We start from the raw sequence: 6,592 nt of genomic DNA, 5'->3' as shown, positions 1-6,592 counted from the left end.
CTCATAATACTAGAACCCAGGGGAGTCATCCAGTGAAGCCAAATGTAGGAAGCAGTAGTGTACAGTCAGTGGATTAAGGGGGCCAAGGCTTGTTCCTTAATTGTTCCCCTGTTGCCTCCTTCCCAAAACCCAGTAAACTTGTGCCCAGCTTAAGGAGGGAGGCTTGATGCTCTAATGGGTCCAAGAGCTCTCCCACCACCTTCCCAAAGTCTGCCTGGCTTAGGGAAGGGGGCGCAATGTTCACGCGCATGACGTCAGGACTGTCGGAAAACAAGCCTTCTTCGGGAGAAGCTGGCAACTCTCCCAGGCTCCCGGCTTGGTCTCCGGTGACCTCCCTGGCTGCAATCCCCGCAGGATCTAGGCTAGGTCTCGATAGGTGATACTTCCCAGCGTGGGAATACACACCCACTCCCTCCTGCTTCTCTAGCAGGGAAAGGAGATAGCCAGAAACGTCTATTTACATGCTTTTATTTTGACTTTTCAGCACTACAGAAAACATGTCCGTTCACTTCAGACTCCTTCCAGCAAGTGGCAAAGACTTCCTGTACAAATGCAAGAGGAAGGTCTCAAATTACACTCTGAGCAAATTCCGGTGCATCGCCCTGTGAACTGACTGTACACAGTCAGTCCCACATTCCCATTATGTGATGTTTTCAAGCTACCAGTTTGCAGCTGCGTTGCTTCCATATCGTAACAAGGACATCTCCGTGTCCCTCTTGCAATGTGCCCCCGCATTGCCCTTGCAAGCTGGTGCCTCTGACCCGAACTGTTCCCCTTTGGAAAATTTCACCGCATGCCACTGGTTGGAAGATTTGGGACAGGGAAAAAAGGAAGGCCATCTTCACACAGCTCAGAGTTAAACTCTGGGATCTGCTTGCAGAAGATGCGGTGGAGGAGAACAGCTTGAAAAGAGGATTAAACAAATTCATGTGGGATAAGGCTCTCCATGGCATCTCATCACGATGGTTATAGATTAGCTCAGAGGCAGTAGACCGGAGAAGTTGAGAGGGAAGTGCCTAGTTGGACATTCTGAGAAATGGTCTCATGATGGGGTAGGGTTGCCATATTGCAAAAATTAAAAACCAGCATTTTTGAAGGAAACCCCCAAAATTGTTGAGGTTTTTTTGTTTGTTTGTTTGTTTGTTTTTGCAATAATTCCCAAAGAAACACAATTTTTTGTTTGACTTCCATAAGTGCCACATTTCAGAAATCCACCCCGCCCCAAGAGGGTGGCAGCATAAAAATGTATTTTGTCAGCATATTATCATTGACAACGGCCAGACCAAAATGTTCCATCGAATCCATCATCCTGCCTCCCCTCATGGCAGCCCAGGTTTGCAATTGGAGTGTCAAATCCATGGAGTTTGGTATGTATGTGGCAGTGGAGTTCAGAAACAAATAGGCTAGTAAGACTGCTGGTTGAAATAATAAAGAAGCTTAAGGTTGATTACTCCTGGCGGATGACATTGTCTTGCAATAAAGGCATGACTGGATGACACACTGAACAAGAGCATTCTGCACTGCAGCATTTTGTTGCAGCTCACACTTCCTACAGCATAAAGTCGACCTGTGACTAACACTGACCTCCCAGTGTCCCTGTTTTCCAGGGATAGTCCTGGATTTACAGAAGTCATCCCAGTTTCTGATTTGATCCCAGAATGTCCCGCTTTTCCTTAGGACGTCCCTATTTTCATCGGAGAAATGGTGGAAGGTATGGCGCTATGCGACCCCCACCCCAACCCGAGCCAAGGAGATAAGTAACTTTACAATCTTTAGAAGACATCTGAAGGCAGTACAGGGAAGTTTGTTTTTTTTTAAATGTTTAATGTTTTATTATGTTTTTATATATGTTGGAAGCCGCCCACAGTGGCTGAGATTGTCGTTGACATCATCATCACCATCATTGAATGTTGTTGTTTAGTCGTTTAGTCGTGTCCAACTCTTCGTGACCCCATGGACCAGAGCACGCCAGGCACTCCTGTCTTCCACTGCCTCCCGCAGTTTGGTCAGACTCATGCTGGTAACTTTGAGAACACTGTCCAACCATCTCGTCCTCTGTCGTCCCCTTCTCCTTGTGCCCTCAATCTTTCCCAACATCGGGGTATTTTCCAGGGATGCCCCTATTTTCATCAGAGAAATGTCAAAGGCTATGCAAACATTAGCTTAGTTTTGCATAACCTATAACTGGGGCTGGTTTGGCAGAAACCAGCTAGGGATCTAAGAATCCTGAATGTAGGCTTTTGGAGCTTGCACCTTGTACTACAAAGTTGCTCCAGGAAAAAAGGTGTGGGCCTATGCCCCATAATCAAAAGGCACACAGTCATAAAGCACACCGCTGTGTAATTTGGCCAAGTGACGTGCTATTTTTACAATATGGAAGGAGGTCTCCATTTCAGATAAAAACAACAGGGGCTGTATGGGCTGAATAGCTCTCTCCTCAAGATCCACGGTTCCACCTGTTTTACAACTGCATAATATTCACCTGAATTCTCTCCACCTTTTTATTAATTCAGTTCATAATGTGCTGCTATATAACATTTCATACTCTGTGAACATGTTTGTATTTCTGGGAGTATTATTCTGAGAGATGTGTAAGAAAAGGCAGGACTTTGCCTCGCCTCTGTCTTCCAAATGAAGTCCTCTGAATAGAACCAGTTGAAGTTCATTTTGAAAATCTAATTTATCCATCTTGCCTTCTCTTCCATAAGAACGGCATTCCATGTTGGACAACCCCACACCTTGGGCAACAAACCATTTTTGCAATCACTTTTTTAAAAAACACAATACAACATCTGTAGCACCATCCTTTGCCTGTGTTCATTGGAACTTACTCCTAAACGCATTGTAAGGAGTCTGTGTGAGAGTATATTGTATTTAAAAATGGGGTGCCAGAGTTTTTAGGGGGCTAACCAGGTTGGGATAGCTGGGATAGCAGGCTTGTTGGGTTTTGAATGTCTTATGTAGATTTTTCAATTTCGTTGTTCTGTATGGGACAATGACAATAAAGATTATGATATTGTATTTTATCATATCGTAGGGAAGCATGCATAGGATTGCAACTAGTTGGGCACAAATACCCTCTTCTCTCTCTCCCTTCATGGGTGATGGAAATGGCCAAAATCCCAATGACTCTTCACCTCGTCTGCACTTTGTATCTAAAGCGGTAACACCCCACTTTAAACAGCCATGGTTTCCCACAAAGCGTCCTGGAAACTGTGGGATGCTGAGAGTTGTTTGGAGATTTCTGTTCCCCTCCAACAGCTACAATTCCCAGAGTTCCCCTGCAAAGAGAGACTGGTTCATAGCTGTCAACTTTTCCCTTTTCTTGCGAGGAAACCTATTTGGAATAAGGGAATTTCCCTTAAAAGGGAAACGTTGACAGCTATGGATTGGTTGTTAAAACCACTTTGGGAACTGTAGCTTTGAGAAGGGAACAGGAGTCTCCTAACACCTCTCAGCAGCCTTATGAAACTACACTTCCCAAAATTCTCTGGGGGAAGCCACAACTCTTTAAAGTGGTATCATGTTGCTTCCATTGCGTGGCCAACATCTGCTGTATGTTTGGGACAGACCGGGACCTAAGTATGCCACTCAAAGTCAGGTGATCATTTTCAAAATAGATGCTGACCTTTCCCTCTTATTTCCTTGTGCGTGCAGGAGGGGGTGCACACCCACCAGCCGATGGTGGTTTTGCAGTCGCCGTCCCCCCCCCCCCGTTTGACGCTTTTGTTTGCTGAACAAAGGCCTTGAAGAACAGGACTCTCCGACAGGACCGAAAGACTTCAGGAATAACAACAACCCAGCCACCGCCACCCTTGGCGCGTGGCAGATGGTTTCGGAGACAATCCTCGAGAGCCAGGATTAAAAAGCAATTTCCAGCAACTTCAAAATGGGTCTCCATATTTGGGTCACCAAATTAACTCTTTCGAGGGGAGGAGAAGAGGACTTATGCACTGGATTCCCCATGCATCATCAGTCTGTTTAAAGCAGGAGGTATAAGAAGCAGAGGTTGACCTGTCAGGGCAAATGGGGCTGTGCCCCACCAGCCTCAGAGAGCCCAGAGACAGCCTCTCCTCTGCTTGCCTACTGACATCCAGCCCAAAGAGCGGCTGGTCAGCTTCCTGCTCCTTGGCCTCAGTATTGGACTTGTAGAACTCAGCAGGGAGGAGGATGGGGACAAAACTAGAATCAGTTGCCTCTGCCTGTTGTTGGCTGTGGCGCCCCCTGCTGTTGGGCTCCCCACCTTCTTCCCAACCAGTCCTCAATGGGCTCCAGTCACCACAGCCTAGTCTGGCTGGATGCAGAGAAGTGGTGGGAGGCACCAGATGGGGAACCCCCAAGGGACACCCCGGGGGAAGAAGGCTCAGAGCCAGGAGATTGGTGGTGGGACGATGATGCAGTGGGAGAAGAGGGGGGCAGACTCGGGGGAGGAGGTGTCGGAAGCTGAAGAGGCAACAGGGTTTAGTGAGCAGGAAGAGACTGTGGCAGAGAGCAGTCCAGACTCAGGGGCAGAAGAGGAGGCTGGAGAGGACAAGGGCTAAAAGGCAGGGGTGAGGTTGGCTGCTGAAGAATCCAGGGAGTCTGCTCCTGCTGCTGTAGCCAGCTGCCCTCCACCCTGAGCTCCCAGAACCAGAAGAGGTATGAAGAGGGTGGAGCAAAGAGAGACAAGACAAAGGAGCCTGAGATAGCTTGGGAAGGAGGGAGGACCTTCAGTTCTAGCATCTACCTCCTTGGAGCAAGATCTACTGGGAAGCATTGCTGGGATCACTAGGACTGCACCGTTCTGGTTTCTTTGAATAAAGAGTTAATTTCACTAACACCAGTGTTTTTGATTTCTTTCTTTCTTTTTTTAGTGCAGCAGCATTTAATTTAAACGGATTAAAGAGACAGTAACATTTCCTCTGTCTTCATATAAGAATAGTTGTAAATTCTTAAAAAGGTACCGCTTCCAATGTCTTTATTTTGCATAACCTTGTGAAATTAATTGCACGAAGCTACAAAATGAGCAAATACTTTGAAATCTGTATACAAAACATAAATGACCTCTACTTTTAAATTCAGCTTTTTTGTGCGCAACTCAGAAACTTTTAAAAGTGGCACCCAAAATAGCAATACAGTACACCACTCTAAAAAAGCAAACTGTTCCTTTAATACTATGGCTTCTTCTCCTCCCGCTTCTCCCGACACTCAGATCTCAATACACAACTAGTCATTGTGTTCACGGACATTTCCAAGGTGAGATTCCATGTTCCGTTCCCATAACTTCTGGTTGTCAGAATACCCAATTTCCTTTGTTGAGGTTGGGAGCATCCCTTCCAACGTTCTTCATGCGCATTTTAGCCTCTGTTCAGGTTCACTATCTTCATCTCTGTTGAAGATTGCTGCTACAGAAAGTGTTTTTGGAGCTAGGCTTGGAGTAGGCTCTTTAGGTTTATTTGCTCCTGCTTGATGGATGTCGCAGGCAGTTGGTTCCTTCAAAACTTGTGTGCCGATGGCAAAACTGAACTCAGACATTTTGGCAGGAGCAGACTTTGCGTCGAGGTTGTCAGTTCCTTCATCAGCTGCTGACTTCTCCACGCTGTGACTCAAACTTTCCCCTCCATTACTGGAAGGAATAGTCCTAGTTTTCACAGGTTTTTCTGCCTCCTTCGTCGGGTCCTCTGTCAAGAAGCGGCCGCTTCAGCTTCATGTTGCCTCCTTTGCTGTCCGCCATTTTGCCCCCAATGTTTTTTTATTTCTGACCTACTCCTGACATCAAACCTGCAGCTTTTTTGGCTCAGCTGTGAATTGAGATTTGGGGCTACTTCTACGTAGGCTTTGACTGTGTCACACTGATTTGCAGTGCCCTCCTGTTGGTGGGCTAGGGGTGTTTGTCAAGGGTGCCCTGAGTCCAGGTCCACACCCCATTTTTAACCTTTGGAAAAACCCACAGCTTTGCGTCCATCTGAAGTTGATGTAAGCATTTCCTTCTGGGGAATAGTCATGTGTCACATGACAACAGGGCCAGGGGCAAAGGTAGGTGGTGGAGTAACCTATCTATATTTTTATCTTTTTATGGCAGGCTGATTTCTATAAGCACACACACCCTCCAGCCAGCCGTGTAGCCTCTCCAGCCAGGCAAGAAAACACCCAAGGTCGGGTATAAAGTGTGGCTGGTGAAGGTGTTCAGCATGGGGAGAATCCTGAAGGCCAGGAACAGGCATGGGGAGGCACATTTGCCCACACCCACAAGGGCTGAGGTTCCTGGTTCCCAGTTTGTGGCTGGACCCACAGCCATCTTCACTGGCCCAGGAGCAAAATTTGTACCCAAGTAGAAATGGGGGAGAAATTAAATTCAAGTTGCATTTAAAGGCAGGTCTAACCTAAGCGGCACTTTCTGTAACAACACATCGGATCGAAACGCAGCCCTCCTTCTAGATTTGCTCTTCCTGAGTTTTCCAGCGCAGTTCTCCTGTCTGCCAACGTGCACAAAAATCCATGTGCGAGGGCAAAGTGCGTGCATAAAAATACCTCTGTGGATGAAAATAACATGCAAAAAGGCCATGATTGGGGGAAATGGCTTTGCAAAAAAGTGCAAAATTGCATATAAGCA

General features: G+C 46.7%; 1 pseudogene; it reads right to left on the bottom strand.

The window, feature by feature from the left end:
* Nucleotides 1-5,062: 5,062 nt before the first annotated feature.
* LOC114585048 (PEST proteolytic signal-containing nuclear protein pseudogene) lies at nucleotides 5,063-5,924 on the bottom strand (annotated as a pseudogene).
* Nucleotides 5,925-6,592: the final 668 nt, after the last annotated feature.

This window comes from Podarcis muralis, chromosome 15, assembly GCF_964188315.1.
Source record: "Podarcis muralis chromosome 15, rPodMur119.hap1.1, whole genome shotgun sequence".
Classification (NCBI taxonomy): Eukaryota; Metazoa; Chordata; class Lepidosauria; order Squamata; family Lacertidae; genus Podarcis; species Podarcis muralis.
The sequence above is the reverse complement of the archived record's forward strand: the minus strand, read 5'-3'. Positions and strand labels throughout refer to the sequence as shown.